Raw genomic sequence first — 20,881 nt, 5'->3', positions numbered from 1 at the left:
GTCACAATTTATCATCCTTACATCCTGTTTTTGGTTCGTTTAGAAGTATTTGGCCTGTGTTCCCTTCATATTTCATTTGAACCGCACCAGAGTCCTTTTGGAAGCGGGCCAAGACCCATCTTTTTAGTGTTCTCATTCTGCTTGTTTGGTGCACACAAGGGTTTGGATGGCAGCGTTCACAGCGTCCAATATTATTATTATTATCCGTCAGAAAGAGGCTAGGTGCTTAACTTTAACAATGTAGTGTGGACAGATGCTTCTGGGATGTTTCAGAAACTTGGCGCGGAGTGGCTGGCATAAACACAAGCACTGAGTACTAGAGTGGCCGCGATCTGCTCCTGTGGCCATGTCAAACAGTGTAGATAGCTTCACTTACAACGCAAGTGTTCATTAAAATGCATAAACTCGCACTTGACTAGGCTAGACTAGTCAGTGAAGATGTTCGTTGATAATGTTAATGTTCTTTGCTTGCTTTTTGAATAACTAAGGAAATGTAAGCATTATAATTAGTAACTTACAATGTTTCTATTAAATTGTTATCATGTTAAATACAAATTATTCAAATTAAAAAACAGGCTGCTTTTAGCCTTATGCTGGAGCTGGTTTCAGCCAATGAAACGAAGTAAATTATTAAATAAATTAGCACGATAATATCATGTATCTGCGATCTCACAGGCTGACGATGGGACGATACGAAAATCACCCAACACTAGTCTCTGCCTGCTTCCACACAAACTCTGGTGCAAACTCTGGTGCAAATATGAATGCAACACGGCCCAAATACTTCTAAACGAACCAAAAACAGGATGTAATGACAAGATGCGACACTATACGACATGATTTGATGACGTGAAATGAGCACTGTATGCAAAACAAAATAAGGGCAAATGTGGAGCATCAAGGAGGTAAAGTGCCTTTTATGAGCTCTTTGTGAGTTTGCAGGCGGTGAAAATAAAATCACGTACACACAACAATAAGAGCGTTAGTCACATTGGGTATATTCAAGTTCAAAGCAGTGCTGAGCAGACCAATCAGTGAATGGGTACTTTGGTGTCATAAACCAATCAATCTGCGCAGCACTGCTTTAAGTCAAACACACCTTTGAATTCAATCACAAAATATATGTCATTCAGTCTGACCAATCAGGTTGTGAACATATCACTACACCTTTAGGTTTGATATTTCTAGATTTGCTGTCAAAAATGCCAGTGTGAATACTAAGCGGACCAGGACCAAATGTTTTTTTTTTTTTTTTTGGTCCAGACCAAACGAACCAAGAGAACTGAACTACAAGTGTGAACGAACCCTAAAGGTTCTTGCACGCTGAGTCTGAAATTTTCATATGCGTTTCTTTGTATTTGTTAACATTTGTTACGCACAGAACATCAAGGTGTCCAAACACCTCTCAAAATGCTTGCTACAGATGTGAAAACGCAGAAAATAGAACACGGTCCAATTTTTTTAAGACAGACAAAAGTTTCTGATGCAGTGTGTAAACATGTCGTATTTTTTTTTAACATGCAAAAATTTCAAATACCAGTGCTGGGGAGTAACTAAGTAAAAGTAGTGACACTACTAACTTTCACTACATTTTTCAGTAGTGTGAAAGTTTCTGATGCAGTGTGTAAACCCCTGGTGAAAAAACCAGCATATGCTGGTAGCTATGTTTTGATGATGGGATGCTGGTTAGGTATGTTTTGGTGCTGGTTTAAGCTGGTCCTTTGCTGGTCTATGCTGGTCCTTTGCTGGTTTATGCTGGTCCTTTGCAGGTTTATGCTGGTCCTTGATCAGCAACATGACCAGCATAAACCAGCAAAGGACCAGCTTAACCCAGCACCAAAACATACCTAACCAGCATCCCAGCATCAAAACATAGCTACCAGCATATGCAGTTTTTTTCACCAGGGACATGATTGACACAACGTGAGGTTGTATTTTTTTTTAACATGCAAAAATTTCAAACGACAATTTCCGACTCAGCAATTACCTTAACAATACACCAGAGTTTGTTTTAATCGAACCAAACATGACACGTGTGAAAACACCCTAAATGATGTGAGCTGTATCTTTGCGTGCTTCCGATCACACCTATTCAGATGCAAGCAGCTATGTTTTTCTGACTGCTGCTTGTAACCAGATAATTTGTTTTCGTGTATCAGTTCAGTATTCTTTGCATTTCTCGCAATGCATCCCTGGCAGACAAACACATCTTTACAGCGTCTTCTACTGTATCATTCATTTTTCGTGTGACAGTCTTTCTTTTGAACAAACCTGCATTACGTTTGCTTCAGAAACAACTACATTAAAACCAGAATATTTCACACAATTTGTACACTTTTAATTGTGTATCAAAATGTTCAGCTATTATTATTATTTATAGTCGCCTTTTTGGGTTATTAGTCATCAAATCCTCAGTAAAAAAGTGTAAGTGTATTAGTAGTGATATGAGGTGCACATTTAATTTATCTGATAAACAAGTTTATTCACCAGATCATTTTTATGTTTCAGGTCTTTTAAAGTTTTATCTGCACATGACCAAAAGTGATGATGTCCGAACATTTTAGTCTGTAAGTAGCCCATTCATTTTCACCAGTTTATAAGCTTGAACAGTCACTTACAAAACAGTGGTTTAAACGTTATTAATTTTACATTTTGTGATTACATTTTACATCCAAAGTGACTTACAATGCATTCAAAGTTGTTTGTTCAGTTATACTTTTGAAAGCAGCCTAAATAATTGTCAAACCAATCCTCAATAGATATACATCTGAAGCTGTTTTTTTGTTTGTTTGTTTGTTTGTTTGTTTTTTGAATTGTAATTATGTCAGTGATTAAAAGCATTCATTTCAGTTCTTCTCTACAATTGGAACCACTACCAGCCTCAATTTTGTATGTAATATCAAGCCAAAAGGCTTCCTTGGTGCCTGGCAAGTAAACAATCCAAGACGTGGCCTTTATGACCGCTAGTGCCAACAAACTGCTCTCTCATGAGTCATACCTTCCGTGCTGCAGGTGGGTGATGAGACACATCTCTACAGAGACAGCCGTGAGAAACTACGTGTGAGAGAAAAGAAGCCCAGAGGTCCTTTGGCCATCCTAGGTCAGCATCATCTTCCTCTTCCACTTCATCACCTCTCCATACTGCCGCATGGAGATCAGCTGCTAGCTCCAAGAAGTTCCTGAATATAGTTGTCAGTCCAGAAAATGTCTTTACACATATCCCAAGAGAACAAGCAATGAATGGAAATTTATACAATGAAAAATGCAAGGCACTGGGAAATATATTCAGTCATGAACTCTACTAATAATGTCTTCATGGCTACAGATAAATATCTTCACAAAAAAGCCAAAATGGCACATGCTGGAGCCAAAACAAACCTCCAAGGAAACCAAACACTTTCTTTTTCTCCCTCACACATATGTGCTGTAAATACCAGTGCTGGGGAGTAACTACGTAAAAGTAGTGACACTACTAACTTTCACTACATTTTTCAGTAGTGTGAAAGTGCGTTAAAAATAGTGTAGCTTTTTAACAAGCATTTTTCCCAAAAGAAACATGATAAAACATTACATGTATTTCTCACACTGAGCAAACAACTTTGCAACAGAGCCAATAATCAAACTTGTTCTCAAATATTCATTTATTGAATGAGTCAGAATAAGCTGATTTTTACCCAGTTGTGAGCATTTAGCTGTTTAGTACAACATTTTAACACTTTAGTTTAAGTTGTAAATTAAGCATGGTTTAGTAGTAGTTAAATCTTAAATGTATGCCCATTAATATGTTTTTACATTATTAATTTCTTCATCTAAAGTATAGTTGTTTAGTCTATTTAGTAGCTTATAGTAGCTGTTTGTTTTCAAAAGAGAAGTTTTACTGTTATGTTACTACTTTTATATTATGTGTAGCTTCCCCAACACTACAGTTTTTCCTTCATATCTATATGACTCCCTGTAGATCCTCCATAGGGACAGCAGTATCAAAGATTGAAGATTTTCCACAGATTGGTGGTTGGTGCTGAGAAAGGGCCGCCTACTCTTTCTGTGCCTTATTGGTCCAGTTTTCCTTTAGAAAATGAGCATCAGCCTAAAGCAAACTCTTGGGAGTTCCTTCAAAGCAGTAATATCCCTGCAGGATAAATGCGAATGTCCTCTGACAGCGTTATTGGGTTTTTAACGCCGTAATAACCGCTTCAGTGCTGGGTCTCAAGTCAACATTTCCCCGTCTATGGCCTTTCGCTAAAGCAAAGTGGCTTCAGTAATTTCAGAGCGAAAGCTTATGTCCAGTAATTGTAGGATCTGAGCCATTATGACTAGGCCCAGAGCCAGAGCGAGCTGCTAATGCACATCATTAGCATGTCGCTCCCGCTCATAAACAGTCGTCCGACCGCTGTGTTGACTGCATGTTTGCGTCTGGGTTCTAACAAAGTGATGGCATTGGATGTGTGATGTCAGCGACTAATTCATTTCCATTCTGCTCAGCCTCAGCCCCGCCGGTGACAAATTAGCCCAAAAAATCTGAAAAATGAAATCAACCGTGACATCAGTTAATTAATTTCCCTACATATTATCATCTCATATTGTGAAAGTTTCATCTAATCAGGAAATGGAGGGGTTATGTCACCTTTGTGGCTGATATTAAAATAACCTCACTCATTCATTTTTCCATATGTTGGATGTTAGAATTTTGCTGATATAAGATGAACACAGATTATACTCAGTGGTGTAGCAACTTTAGTCCGAATAGACCAGTATTGTTGACCAGGTCAAAAGTTTACATACAGAATCCGTGAAATGTAAAAACTTATTTTACAAAAATAAGAAGGATCATACAAAATGCATGTTATTTTTTATTTAGTACTGACCTGAATAAGATATTTCACATAAAAACGTTTACATATAGTCCACAAGAGAAAAAAATTGTTAAATTTATAAAAATGACCCCGTTCAGAAGTTTACGTACGCTTGATTCTTAATATGCTACCTGGATGATCCACAGCTTTTTTTTTGTTTGTTTGTTTAGTGATAGTTGTTCATGAGTCCCTTGTTTGTCCTGAACAATTAAACTGCCTGCTGTTCTTCAGAAAAATCCTTCAGGTCCCATAAATTCTTTGGTTTTCCAGCATTTTTGTGTATTTGAACCCTTTCCAGCAATGACTGTATAATTTTGAGATCCAACTTTTCACACAACTGAGGGACTCATATGCAACTATTACAGAAGGTTCAAATGCTCATGATGCTCCAGAAGGAAACACAATACATTTAGAGCCAGGGGGTGAAAACTTTTTGAATTTGAAGATCAGGATAAATTTATCTTCTGTAGCTTCTGAAGGGCAGTACTAAATGAAAAAATAGGATATTTAGGCAAAATAAGAAAAATGTACACATCTTCATCTTTCAAAAGTTGACACCCCTGGTTCTTAATGTATCGTTTTGTTTGTTTGTTTGTTTGTTTTTTTTTTTACTTCTGGAGCATCAGTGAGCATTTGAAGCTTCTTTAATAGTTGCATATGAGTCCCTCAGTTGTCCTCAGTGTGAAAAGATGGATCTCAAAATCATACAGTCATTGCTGGAAAGGGTTCAAATACACAAAAATGCTGAAAAACCAAAACAGCTGTGGGACCTGAATGATTTTTCTGAAGAACAGCAGGCAGTTTAACAAACAAGGGACTCATGAACAACTATCACTAAACAAAATAAAACAAAACAAAAAAACACAGTATTACACAGTGAAATATCTTATTCAGGTCAGTTCTAAATAAAAAATAACATACATTTTGTATGATCGCACTTATTTTGGTAAAATAATTAACATTTTGCAGATTCCACAAGGTGTATGTAAACTTTTGACCTCAACTGTAGCTTTTATTTATTTATTTATGCATTTATGTATGTCCATATGTATTTCTTTATTATAATTTTAAGTTTTAGTTATTTTACTACATCAAGTTCAACTAAATAAAAATGAGAAATGTTGACCTGGCAACTGTCTGAAATAAAAATAAATTACCGTTTTAGTTTTAATTAACTATAATAACCCAGGGATTTAATTTGACAAATAAAGACAAGACTGTGAGGGATAAAAGCAAATTCTATCTGTTCGATAGTTTGTATCATCTAATTAATATTCATGAGCCAATCTGATATGTTCCCTCACTTTGTCACCGTTTCCACACCCCTGATTATGAGACACCATCTTATCCTCTCATTTCCCTTCCTCTCATCCAAACTACAGGCAGACTCCGGTAAACAGACGTATTATTTTATTCTCATCACAGAACTGTACCTCCAATTACCTCTGCTTCAGACAAGCCCGTAGCTCTAATGGCGGTGCACACACATACAGCATTATTACATAAATATGCCCACAGACAGCATAAACACACAATCATGCATCTCGGTGCGAGCTGGAGCCTGTGGATCATTAGCGCTTTTGAAGACATGCTTAGCTCCACACTTTGCACAATTTGCCACAGAGTTTTGTTTACTTTTCCATACTGCTGCATACCGTGCTAATAAATAATACATTTTCAGAACAAATGGACAATAACGTTGTGCTGCGTCCTATACAGACATGACAAACTAAAGAGATAAAAGCTGTCTGTTTTATGCAAATCTCAGTTCGGAGTTCAAGAGCTACAGGCGCGTAGCCACACCCATCATGGATTCTTATTGGTTGGTTTTAAACACCTAACATCATCCTGTTATGACTGTCGTTGCATGTCGTTTAAAAACGTCCAGACAATATTTTTTGCTGACTGATAGTGATGGGAAGTTCGGATCATTTTACCGACTCGGTCCTTTGAGTCTCGTTCAGCAAAATGAACGAATCTTTTTTCGAGTCATTTCGTTCATTTCGTTCATTTTAGCAAAATATAATTAAAATGTTACGTTTTACCTCCCTAACACATCTACTGCTTACACAAACGTTGATCACACTACAAACAAAATAAAACTATAATGCTATAAGAAACAGAAAAGATTCATTCATTGTTTACCTGGGTCTTTAGTCTATGATTCGCTCACCTCGCCTCTTATCTGACAAGTTTTCGGGTTTGAGTTGTTCGTTCATCACGTGACAGCCCAATTAGCTAACCAACGCAGTCTGAGCCGGAAAGAGAATTGATTAGTTCATCTCTCGAGTCCTCGGGTTTGAGTCGTTCGTTCATCACGTGACATCCCCGTAATGTTAACCTATGCAGCCTGAGCCGGAAGGAGAATTGATTAGTTCATCTTTTGAGTCTTCGGGTTTGAGTCGTTCGTTCATCACGTGACATCCCCGTAATGTTAACCTATGCAGTCTGAGCCGGAAGGAGAATTGATTAGTTCATCTTTTGAGTCTTCGGGTTTGAGTCGTTCGTTCATCACGTGACATCCCCGTAATGTTAACCTATGCAGTCTGAGCCGGAAGGAGAATTGATTAGTTCATCTTTTGAGTCCTCGGGTTTGAGTCGTTCGTTCATCACGTGACAGCCCCATAAGGTGAACGAACGACTCTAAAACAGGTGAACTAATTCCAGTACAGAACCTAATAGGATGTTGCGCATGCGCGACTGAACGAATCACTCCCCGAGGCGACTCGTTCGTCCCGAGTCACATTAAAGATTCGTTCAAAATGAACGAATCGTTCAAGAACGACCCATCACTACTGACTGATAGCTAATGGCTGTTGTTTCCTGAACGCGAAAGTCTCGTCTGACTGGAACAATGCTTTACATTTCTGGTCTCTGGTGTTTCTTGTAAAATAGGGGTTATGCGCCATAGATATGTATAGATGCCCCATTCGACTGCTCCAAGCATGTAGATGTGTCTGTCATCTTGTAATGGTCAACTTGACATCCTTCACCATACTATGGGTTTGCAGACCATCGGCTGTGCAGGTCTCGTGGCTTCCGGTTCACACGTTTTGCATATTCTTCGTTAAAGGAGAAGTCCACTTCCAAAACAAAGATTCACATATAATGTACTCACCCCCTTGTCATCCAAGACGTTCATGTCTTTCTTTCTTAAGTTGTAAAGAAATTGTTTTTTGAGGAAAACATTTTTCTCCATATAATGGACTGATATGGTGCCTCGATTTTGAACTTCCAAAATTCAGTTTAAATGCAGCTTCAAATGATCCCAAATGCGGTTGTTGTATCCCAGCCTAGAAAGAAGGGTCTTATCTAGCAGAACGATTGGTTATTTTCATGAAAAATAATACAGTTTATATACTTTTTAATGCCAAACGCTCGTCTTGTCTCACTCTGCCTGGACTGTTTTTTTTCCGGTTCATGACAGTTAGGGTATGTTGAAAAACTCCCATCTCGTGTTCTCCCTCAACTTCAAAATCGTCCCATATTGCTGTTTTTTATTTTTTTGTTAAGGGTGTTTGTTCTTCTTTGCATGTTTACTTCGCAAAGACTGTATCTGTACTTCTGCAGTGATATAGGATGATTTTGAAATGATTTTTGAAGTTGAAGGAGAAAATACGATTGGAGTTTTTTGACATACCCTAACTGTCTTGAGCCAGAATACACAGAATTCAATGAGAGTTTCTTCCAAGTGAATCTTTGTTTTGGAAGTGGACCTCTCCTTTTTTAAAGCTGTTTTACTCAATATACCTTAAAAGTAGATACCAAAGATGATCATAACCAATGTCCATCACATATGTGGACTGATATCTAAAAGTTTATTTTTTATTTTTATTCTTTTCTTTTTTAATATTTAGATATAAAAAAAATTGAATAAAACGTGAACAATAAAAAACAGCTAGCTAGTTTAACTGATTACCTTAAAAGTCAATAGATATCACCATTATTTAATACGGCTATTAACATGTTCTCTGACAAGTGGATGTGATGAGACCTGTTTCCAAGGTTTGGTAAGGTGACGTTCAACATATACCCTATTAACGTTTATATATATATATATTATTCCGAGCCAATAATATAATGCTAAAGTTTGCGGGATTTTGTCCACAAAATGATAAGAGCGAGCATTATTTTTAGGGCTGTCAAACGATTAATCGTGATTAATCGCATACAAAATAAAAGTTTGAATAAAAGTATATGCGTGTGTACTGTGTGTAATTATTATGTATATATAAATACACACAATTTAATGTATATATTTAAGAGAAATATGCTATTTATGTAAAAAATATGTGTATTTATATATAATATAAATTATATAAAATTATAATAAATACATATACTTGTAAATATTTCTTATATATGTACCTGAATGTGTTTTATATATATTGTATATATATATATATATATATATACATAATAATTGCACACAGTACACACACATTTATTAGGCAAACTCAAACTTTTATTTTGTATGCGATTAATCGCAATTAATCATTTGACAGCCCTAATTATTTTATTATTTCACACAAAGTATTTTAACTTAAGTGCTGCAAGCCATGCTTGTTTTTTTTTTTTGTCATCGTTATGCAAGGCATACAGTGTCAAACACAGACAGATTTGCTGGTGTGCAAAACAAGTACTTTACAGGAATTCCTTAAACTTAGTAATGTTACTGTGACAGCCAACAACTATGGAAGCCCTTTGCCGCCACTGAATAAAGAATAAAAAATGGTTATTGTGACTTTTTATCTCACAATTCTAACTTTTTTTCTTAGAATTGCTTAATACAAACTGCAATTCTGACTTTTTTTCTCATTGTGAGATACAGTCTCACAATTCTGTGAACATATCAGTCTTTTTTCTCCTCAGAACTGGGTTTTATAACTCGCAGTTGCGAGTTTATATCTCAAAATTGCACGAAATAAAGTCAGAATTGGGAGATATAAAAATTTCTTGCAATTTTGAGTTTATATCTTGTAATTCTGACTTCATAACTCACAATTAGTTTATATCCCACAGTTATGAGGGGGACAAAGTCAGAATTGCGAGATAAAAAGTCACCTTTTTTATTTTTTTTATTCGGTGGCATAAACGGGCTTAAACAACAGCACAGCTTAACCATGCGTACATTTTCACATTTAGTTATATTAAAAAGTCTCCGTTTAATTAAATCAGTCAATATTTTCTACACCTCGTTTTAACACGGATTTCTACGGAGATCGGAAGACGAGATCATATAAACGGAAGTTCGAATCCATCATGGCGGCGCTCATCGGTCACTCATGCAAAAGGAGAATAACACGTGCCAACGAGAAAAGCGAACGTCTCGATTGTGAATGAACTTAATGTTTCATCTTGTTCTTGAAGGAGGATCTGCTGTGGTGATCCACAAAAAAATAAAAGGTAGCAGTTATTCAATTCGTTACGTGAGTCAAACAAGAGAGAAGGAGGGAGAAAATTATGAATATGTAAGCACGACTGGTGGAATTCAATAACATTTTTGTAGGCTTAAAAAAAAAAACACTTAAGATGCTTAAATACTATTTGGAGTATCCCATCTAACGTTTGTAGGCACGTACATTTTAATAAGACTAGTTTTGGTTGATCGACTCTTTGAATGATTCAAATGACTCAACTATACACTAAAACACCGCATGTAAATTATGAACTCTGTGAAATGAATCAAAAGATTCGACTCATTGATGAATCAATAATGAAATAAACAGCCAAACACTAACACACGGTTATACTGTAATATCTTTTAATATTTGTTCACAACTAGGTCTTAATAACTATATTTCTCGATTTACCTCTGGCTGTGAATCTCATTTCCTTTATTTAATATGTTTGTATTCATACTTCCAACTAATGCTCAAAACGCTTCCCACGTGGCTCTTAGTTCTCACATATAAAGTCCATGGGTATCAGGCAGTCCTGCTGAGAGCTGTCTCTGAACGGAGTCCTTTTTAATGAAGGATTTAGAGTCCACTAAGGCTTGTGTTACTGCTAAAGAGATCTATCTGCTGTAGCTCACACGTATATATTCAGGTTTCCACTAATTTCTTCAAGAATCAGTATTGCCAGAGTGTAGAAATTATGCCCTTGTATGCAATTTATGGCAACAATATAATGTGCTGTGATAGTTAGCCATAAAACTGAAAAGGCAAGAGGGTTATTTTTGTATTGTTTATCTTGGAAAGGCTAATTGAAGTGTCACAATTCATTATACAAGCTGTGTCCTCCACCCGTCCAATGGCAAACGACAGTATCAATCTCCCTCTTTGTCTCCTCACATCACTATCCCAGCATGACTTTGTGTAGGAGTACAAGTCTGTTTCTATATTCAGAAAACTCTTCCTTCATCTCTTTCATAAGTTTGATTCTCAGGGAATGCAGGAACTGCATGAATTACTTTGTTAGCTTGAATTCTCTGCTAGTCACTTAGGATAAAAGCATCTGTCAAATGCTCAAATGTATGTGTTGTGACGTCAAAAAAGGCCAGATGTTCAGATGATTTTCAGCATGGTATATTATTCGTTTAGGTGCTGTTAGAAGCCGGAAAGAAGAAAATGCTGTGAAAGTCGCTCTTTGTAAAATCGCTGCACCCTTGGAGGATTGCTGTCGGAAATGACAAACTTTCAGCGACTGGTTGAGCCAACAAGTGTTCCAGACACTCATAGAAATGCCAATCCATCCAAAGGTAGGCTCCCACGGGCTTCATACCATCTTTTGTTCTTGAAGTGAAATAATATTATATCAGCCTGGTCTCCCACCCGAGCTTCATTTGTTATTGCCAAGCATATTGTGGCAATGCTGGATGTTAAAATGTCAAAGAATTACAGTGCTATCCCGCACAAATGAGGGGCATGAAATGTTATTGCTTTTCTCATCTGCAGATAAATCAAAGGTGATGACATGTTAATCCGGGCTGATAGACTGATGACATGTCTTCCTGACAAATGGCTACTGTACGTTCAATTCGCCCTTTTTTCCTGCTCTGTTCCACAGTCCTGTAATTGCCATTTAAAAGTTTTTAGGGTTAAATTGATGGATGTCAGTCTGAACAGTGCGTTACGTCCTTCTATTGCACTTTAATTTATCCTGACATCAATCATTTACCCCCGCAAGCTTCATTACGGACAAACTCTACGAGAGGGAGAGAGCGCTCTCGGTTTTGTCCTTGTATCAGAATTGCCGTAATATCAAATCCTGTTTTCTCTCCTGAGCAGCCGAACAAAGGGATGCGTTATTACGTATTGCGTTCATGCAATAAACATCACTGCAACTCGACCCTCCATTCCAATATTTTTAATCGTTTGTAGACATGCAGCACAAGCCAAACAAAACCTACAGGCCTACAACAAGCAACAAATTTGATCGGGCAACTATTGTAGAGCTTCCCCTACCTTACACTATAACAATACTTATACACTTATAATGAATGCAATGACATGTAAATCAGTTTTAAAGTGAAGTATAATAATACATGGTTAATAACTTGTAATCCAAATTTAATTAAAACTGCAAGCGGACGTCATGACACAACTAGATCAAAATTAGATCAGTCCCACTATAATCAACAACGCTGTCTACATTTTAAATACCTGGCATGCAGTTTAGAAAGTTAATGTGAGTGATAAAGTTTAGTTGGTTTAGTTAATGTATATGTCCTTCATACAATGGAAGACAGTGGTGTCTTATGTTGTTTAGTTTTAGAATTATTTACATGCTAATTTAACGTCATTTTTGATAGTTTTTGTTTAAATATTACTATTGAGGTTTAATTAAATCATTAAATTAAATCGCCCAATTAGAAGCAAATCATTGCAGAAAAGTTCTCTGGAGTCTTATTAGCAAAAGTTGTTAAAACCAAGTTGAAGTTCTATTGTTGATTGGAACAGGATGTGAAAAACGTTCGAGTTACATTAGAAAGTTTGACCACTTGGTGGCACTATAACAGGAAAAAAAAAACATGAAAATTGCTGTAACTATGCATGTGTTAGTCTGAGTGACTTGAAATTTGCCATGCAGTGCCTTTGACCAAGGTGCCACCAATACGTAGGAGGGGATTGGTGTACATTGAAAAGCATGGCTGCCATCAGCCAATCAACTTTGAGCACCTATTAGATAAGGTTAACAGAGGCCGACCGGAAAGAAACTCAATGGGCCTGTTTGACTCATGGCCCCAGGGGTCTGTGAGAAATTTGAAAGAAATTGGTCACTAGGTAGTGTTGTCGTGTTTTACGCCTCGTATCCACCTTTTTCTGAACACGGAAGTCTCGCCCGACTGGAGCGGTGCTTTATATTTCCGGTCTTTGGTGTTTCTAGTCAAATTAACATTTTTTCCGAGCCAATAATATATATAATAAGTAAAATAATATTCTTTGGCCATTTTAAGACCCCTTCTTGAATCAGGCATGTGTTTTTTAATCTACAAATAAATGCAGCCTCGCTTGAGCAGAAGAGACTTTTTTTAAAACATTAGAAAATATTAAAGATCCCAATTTGAACACTATGTTTTATCTTAACAGAGCAACAGTAAGATTACAATACTAACATTTATGAATGTTGACTTATTTTGGTGGAAACCTGCAAGAAGACCTCAGAGCTTCTTTTTGTTGGCAGCAGCAGATTCATAAATGATTCTCATTACGCTGTTTCAGCGCAGATTTTCCTCATGCTTTGGACTTGGAGCTCTGGCTAACGAGCTTGTGCAGCGCTGTCAGAATACATGCAATTCATGCATGTATTAGAAAACAACGCTCAATGACTTCTATTGCTGCATGTTGCCAGGGACTGGTGACGAGAGGTTACTAGTGGGTGTTCTCACCACTGTTTGCCTTGACAGGTAATCAGGTTTCTTGCTGCTAAATTCAAACATTTTAGAGGCAAACGACTAAATATAATATAAATATAAATTAAATCTGTACATACAAACAAAAACGAATGAGAAGCAGAGCCTACTTTTTTTCATTGAGTATGTTTATCTATGGCTGAGAGAGGAGAACGATCACATGAGCTCTACCGTCTTCTTTCCTATTGGCTGTCGCTCCCGAAAGTCGCTCTTCATTTGCATAAAGTTGAGGGATTCTGAACTTTGTTGCGTCACTGGACACGCCCCATCCGGTCGCCAACGGTCGCTGTAGCTCGATGTCGTGCTTGTCACCGGAAATCACCAGCTCTCCATTGAAATGAATGGGATCGCGTCGCTTTGTCGCTGCCTGTCGCTTGTAGTGTAAACGGGGCTTCACTCTCAATGTCACTTTGTTGCTGCCTGTCGCTTATAGTGTGAACGGGGCTTAAAGCGGCAAGAAACGTCCACTAGCAACCTCGTCGCCAGCCCCTGGTGACAGAAGTTGCTACTAGTGTGAATGCAGCGACAAAGCGTCACAATCCCATTCATTTCAATGGAGAGCTGGCGATTTCCGGCGACAAGAGCGACATTGAGCTACAGCAACTGTTGGCGACCGGATGGGGCTTGTCCAGCAACGCGACAAAGTTCAGTTCAACTTTATGCAAATGAAGAGCGACTTTCAGGAGCGACAGCCAATAGGAAAGAAGACGGTAGAGCTCATGTGATCGTTCTCCTCTCTCAGCCATAGATAAACATACTCAATGAAAAAAGTAGGCTCTGCTTCTCATTCGTTTTTGTTTGTATGTACAGATTTAATTTATATTTATATTATATTTAGTCGTTTGCCTCTAAAATGTTTGAATTTAGCGGCAAGAAACCTGATTCGCTGTCAAGGCAACCAGTTGTGAGAATGCCCACTAGCAACCTCGTCGCCAGCCACTGGCGACATGCAGTGACAGAAGTCACTGCTAGTGTGAACGCAGCTTTAGTGCGCACCTCTATTTGATCGCGTCACGGTTGGACCACACTAATTTTCACTGCATAGACAAAAATAGTTGATAGAAAGTCCATAGTTTAAAGTGACATGGTTTTGAATGTTAACAGAATTTTCCTTTAAATTATCCCTTCATGTACTGTTAAAAAGAAACCATTGCATTCAGATTTCAGTGTACTTAATGGCTTTGAGGATTGGATATGACAGTGTGTTTCCCCTGCAAACTTTTTTTTTCTGTAGATCAAACAGTAGAGCATGGCACTAGCAACGCCAAGGCCGTAGGTTTGATTCCCACAGAATACATTAACTGATAAAATGTGTACTTTAAATTCAGTGTGAAGTTGCTTTGAATTAAATTGTCTGCCAAATGCACACATAAACACTAAAGAAAGGCAAACAGAACACTAGCATTTGTCATGAGAAGATTACTATAACAGCAGAAACAAAGGTCGTGCTTTTGTGCGCCACAGGGCAGTGCCAAAAAACTCTAACCGTCGCTATAGTACCATGAGTTGTTTTCTCCAGCGCTGTGCAATTGAAGCCTTCCTGTGCAAACCTTTGCTCCTCTTTGTTTGTCTTCCTTTACTAGCAATTAGACTCATTAGTCAGAGTGTGTGTGATACAATCATGAATTAGGATGCTCATTAGTGGAAGGAGTGCTGATGAGCAGGCTCATTTTACTGATGTAAGGTGTGTAACGTCTCTTGTCTCCGAGCTGATGACTGTTCTAGTGGGACGTGGCATGGACTAATCTCTCTTTCTTAACTTTTTCTCTCTTGCACACTCTCAAACAGCAGAACACTTTTAAAACACTCCTGGAAAACTGTTTTGGAATATCTCGGACCAGCAACAAACCATCTGGTCATAGCAATGCAAGCTGGTTTTTGGAGTAGTAATGGCCAGCTAGAAACCATCTACCATGTTCTTAAACACAACCAACATCTAAAGCTGGATTTTCCAGCAGGACATACACCCTCTAGTGTAACTTTTGGGTGTAATGAGGGTGTATTATCACAGAATGTGTCATACCAAGGTTTGACGGTTCTCTCTCAGGCTCCGAAATAGACAACAATAAGGACTGTCTTTCTTTCTGGGGTAATGGTAGCTCTCCTCCTGGTCTCACCTGTGCTCCTCTGAGAGAGGGTTATGGTGTTGCACGCTTCCCTATTGCTTCAGTGATGCTAAATTACTGCCGTTACTCAGTACCGGAGAGAAAGAGAAACCCAGGCAGCGCTCACAGAACTCACAAATTCTTCATAATATTGTAATTATGGAAGCAGGAGGCGGACAACAAAGCAAACAACAAAGCTTAGAGAGGAAGGCAAGGAAAGAGAGGTCGAAGGAACAAGGCACGTGTACAGATTAACTGAAAACAATTAATATCCCCTGATTAAAGCTCTTGATTTCTTTTGTTTATATTACTCTGGCCTGAAAATGCTCAGACATACTTTTCTCTGACGGCTGTGTTCTATTTTAGCTCTTTTTAGTATTTCTCAAGCAAATCCATTGCCCTATAAATGTTTGCCCTGGGTTCTGAAGGAGTTACCATGGTTACTGCTGCTCTTGTAAGTTGGTAGACAGGAAGGAGGCTTGAGTTAAGCTGTCCGTCCAGGGCTGATGGCAGACTCAACACCACCTTGAGGACAAGGAAAATATTGCAGTGTTTTTGCCTACATTAGGGGTTTTCTAATTGGGTTCCAGGGACCTCCAAGAGGCCTGCATGCGGTCAGTGGACAATAACAGTATAATATATAACAGTATAATACATAAAAACATAAATAACAGTCTAATAACAAAAACAAACTTAAATTAGTTCAAATGAACGTTGACATTGTTTACTGTTTATGTTGGTTTCTTGGTTAGAAATAATGAATCACTTTATTTTATTAGTCATGGCTGTTAATATAATGAAACAACTGATTAATAATTGTGATTAATTGTAAAATGATTGTAAAAATGTAATAATTGTAAAAAATAATTGTGATTTATTAATTTCCTCTTGGGTTTTTGTCTAAGAGAGCTCTAATGTGGAAAATGGAAATATTTTTTCCGGTAATACTTTACAGATTTTATATATTTTTATATCTTTTTTTTTTTTCCATTTTAAAATATTATAAGTACACTTCTAATTAAGAAATTATTTAATTTTACTGTGCTGGTTTTTGAACAGATTTTTAATGCTTTTTAAAGAAGCCAAAATACAGCAAAGCAGCAAAAGAGCAGTAATATTGTGAAATATTTTTACAATTTTAAATAACTGCTTTCAATTTTAATAAATTTTAAAATATAATTTATTCCTATGATTAAATCTAAATATTCAACATCATTACTCCAGTCTTCAGTGTCACATGATCCTTCAGAAATCATTCTAATATGCTGATTTGCTGTTCAAGAAACATTATTATACTCATTGTTATTATTATTATTATTATTATCATCAATATTTAAAACAGCTGAGTACATTTTTTTGAGTATTCTTTGGTGAATAGAAAGATCCAATGATCAACATTTATATATGAAATAAAAAGCTTTTTTAACCTTTTAACCTGACATTTGTGCTTTTTTCAATTACATTGAAACAATTACATTGTTTCAAACTTTATATAGACATTTCTAATGTAACATAAGATTTCTTTTTCAGATACTGTAAATGGTGTTTTCTGAACTTACTATTCATCAAAGAAGCATGAAAAATTCTACTCTGCTGTTTTCAACAACAGCAACAGTAATAATAATAATAATAATAAATGTTTTGAGCAGCAAATCAGAATATTAGAATGATTTCTGAAGGATCATGACTGGAGTAATGATGCTGAAGTTTCAGCTTTGAAAACACATCACATAAATGACTTTTTAAAATGTATTCAAATAGAAAGCAGCTATTTTAAATAGTAAAATATTTCAAAATCTTACTGTTTTTGTACTTTGTATAAAATAAATGCAGGCTTGGTGAGAAGAGAGTTCTTTAAAAAAACATTAAAAATATTTACAAATACTTTTGGCTGGTAGTGTGTATATGAATATATCCAATAAATTGTACAGTATAAATGAGTCTTTAAATATTAAAATGTATTTTTTTATGGGGGTCTGTGGGAAAACCACTGACCTGAATTTCCTCTGTACCTCTTTAAGCCAGTCGTATCATAAAACATCAATTTCTTTTTGATCTTTTGAGATAAAAGAACTTGATGTATATTAAAACATACTACAACTTTCTCTCCAGTCCAAAAGAATTACTGAAAATAAGCTACAAAAGCATCTCATTCTGTACTAGTGCAAGACAAATGTGTTATTGCTGCTATTAAACGAAAAACTCAATGTAGAGACCCAAAAATCACTTTATTTTATGTGTAGAACCTTATTTCGTGCTGCTTATGAGTGCGTGTGACAGCCGTACGATCCTCTCATCTTCTTCCTTTCTTCTGTCTAATGACCCCTGTGTTAACACATTCACCTCTATCCTAAGATGAACAAAAGTTTACTGACTGCAGTGCTGTTCTTCCCTTAATTCACAGCTGAACTGTGTACCGCTGTGCCGCATTCTCACCTATTGCACATGTTTGGTCTGTGGGGATGCACTTCTTGACCTCTCCCTCCTCTCAGTTTGATGCGAGTGTCTTTTCTTGGCTCCATCCACCTGTTGTACCTAGAAAATTTCAAAGAAAGTTCACTTCCAGAACAAAAATTTACAGATAATTTACTCAGCCCCTTGTCATCCAAGATGTTCATGTCTGTCTTTCTTCAGTCGTAAAGAAATTGTGTCTTACACTTTTCCAAAATGCAGTTTAAATGTAAATTCAAAGGGCTCTAAACGATCCCAGCCGAGGAAGAAGGGTCTTATCTAGCAAAACACTCTATTTTCTAAAAAAAAAATTACAGTTTATATACTTTTTAACCTTAAATGCCCGTCTTGCCTAGCTCTGTGATGTGCATGCATACTCTGTGTAATCCGGGTCAACCTACAGGTAGGTTGAAAAACTCCCATTTTTATTTTTTTCCCCTCTAACTTCAAAATCGTCCTACATCGCTGTTTTACCCTTTTTTTTGTAAAGGGCATTTTCACCTTCGTTGCACGTTCACTTTGTAAACACTGGGTTGGTACTTCCGCAGCGATGTAGGAAGTTGGAGGAAAAAATGAGATGGGATTTTTTCGACCTACCTAACTGACGAGCATTAGAAGTATATAAATTGTATTTTTTTTTTTTTTTATAAAGATAGCCGATCGTTTTGCTAAGATCCTTCTTCCTCAGCTGGGATCATTTAGAGCCTTTTGAAGCTGCATTTAAACTACATTTTAGAAGTTCAAACTCATGAGCACCATAGAAGTCCATTATATTGAGAGCATTTCTGATTTTTTTTTTCTCTCAAGAAACATCATTTCTTTATGACTGAAGAAAGAAAGACATGAACATCTTGGACGACAAGGGGGTGAGTAAATTATCTGTACATTTTTGTTCTGGAAGTGAACTTCTCCTTTAATGAAAGACACATGTTCATTTACGTTCGGTCACGTTCCACATTCACAGATTATTAGTTACTGGGTTAAGCCTAATGTTAATGGAGTAGGAAACATAGAAGAGGCTGTAGATAATGAAAGGGAGCTGCGTGAGGTCCAGAAATTAAGGAGTTTAAGACATTTGAACCTATTAAACAGATTATACGTCTATCCCTTATAGCCATTTGCATTTCATTTGCGTACATCTAAATATGATGTCTACTCTGATTAAGGTCTGTAACCTTACTTCAGCCTTGCTCCACAGTGTCTGTATGTAATTCAGTAATGTTGGACCTGGAGAATTGGTCTGTTGACTGACGTATCTGGTCTGCTGAATGATAATGTCGCGTATACCTGAGATCTGTCTAAAAATAAAAGGAGTTTCATAGCCTTGTGGATTTCTCCAGGGGAGGTGCCATTTGAAAAGTGCCCTGTAAAAGTTATGCTCACTATGACAGGCATATATGCCTGGGGTGGTGGTGAAATTGACTTCAATATTGCTGTTAGTCAGTAAATAGAGCATTGCGAATATTGGCTGCTATTTTTACATTTTTAGAGATCATCTGGTACGATCATCTTATATAAGACAATATCCTCACGTACTTGAAAGAGAAGGCCTCTTTAGGAGATGGCAAATGTTTTATAAAACATCTAAAAATAAGATGCGATCATTTTTTCCTGACATGTGCTTTCTAATCTCGTCATTTGTATTAAAATGTCTTTGTTTTTATCTTTGTGTCATATACTGAATTTTCATCACACAAAGTAAGAAATTCTCAAAATCATAAAATAAAAAGGTTAAGTCTCATTCTCACTGAAAAATTATTATTTTATTGTATTTATACATAATGGGTGTACTGCTTTTAGCTCCATCATTATTTACATTTTTAAATTTCATTTTATTTAATAGTAGGGGTGTAACAATACACTCACTTGATTCAGTTTAATATACAATATGGTTCTCGTGATGGGATGCTCTCAGATATGCTGATACCTTTGATGTCAAAATAGAGTTAAAATTACAGTATTTTATGCTAAATTAAAAATCTGCCAAAATTAAATTTTGGGTGAACTGTACACAATACATTTTGTTGCTATCCATGATACATATTCTTGCCTTTTTGCTTTTTTTTGACACCCTTAGGGCTGGGCGATAAATCGATAACGTTAATTATCGTGCAATATAAATTTCCTTGATAACCGATAACAAACGATAACAGCCACACTAACTATCCGCTCGGATCAAAGTTCAAATGAGTCTCGGTCACACAAATTCAGCAAAGAACACAATAACTTTGTTTATAGCCAGATGAAACAGTGCTGGCAAACAGGAGAGACACTGTGCGCAGCAGAAGCTTTTTAATTTACAAATCGCCATCATTTAGTATAGATTTACTGTAGTAGCACAAACTGCACCATGGTATTTTGTCAGAAATGTGGGTATTGGTGTCAAATTTTATTATATTATTAATGTAGACGTATTAAATGTATTGAAGGAGGAGTAATGGAATATAATTACAGTATGTTTTTGTGATTAAGCAATAGTGTTTATGCATTTATACTAAATGTATTTAGACCATTTTTTTTATACAAGTACCTAGAAACCAAATTAAATTTTTACCATGGTATTGCTATATTTGTGGTTTTAACTGTGATTATCATGATCTAAATGTATGCTACTA

At 36.6% G+C, this 20,881-nt stretch overlaps 1 long non-coding RNA gene across 4 annotated transcripts in view; it reads left to right on the top strand.

Annotated features, from left to right (window-relative positions):
- Positions 1-10,109: 10,109 nt before the first annotated feature.
- The window catches only part of LOC127170389 (uncharacterized), an 82,091-nt gene continuing 71,319 nt past the window's right edge, over positions 10,110-20,881 (top strand). For 3 of the 4 annotated variants that reach the window (XR_007828362.1, XR_007828365.1, XR_007828364.1), the window contains exons 1-2: positions 10,110-10,259; positions 11,399-11,556. This is a non-coding gene — a long non-coding RNA (uncharacterized LOC127170389). Of the gene's footprint in view, positions 10,260-11,398; positions 11,557-11,752; positions 12,084-20,881 lie in introns of those variants that run through there. The other variant, XR_007828363.1, reaches the window with a different exon arrangement.

Source organism: Labeo rohita, chromosome 9 (genome assembly GCF_022985175.1).
Source record: "Labeo rohita strain BAU-BD-2019 chromosome 9, IGBB_LRoh.1.0, whole genome shotgun sequence".
NCBI lineage: Eukaryota > Metazoa > Chordata > Actinopteri > Cypriniformes > Cyprinidae > Labeo > Labeo rohita.
The sequence above is the reverse complement of the archived record's forward strand: the minus strand, read 5'-3'. Positions and strand labels throughout refer to the sequence as shown.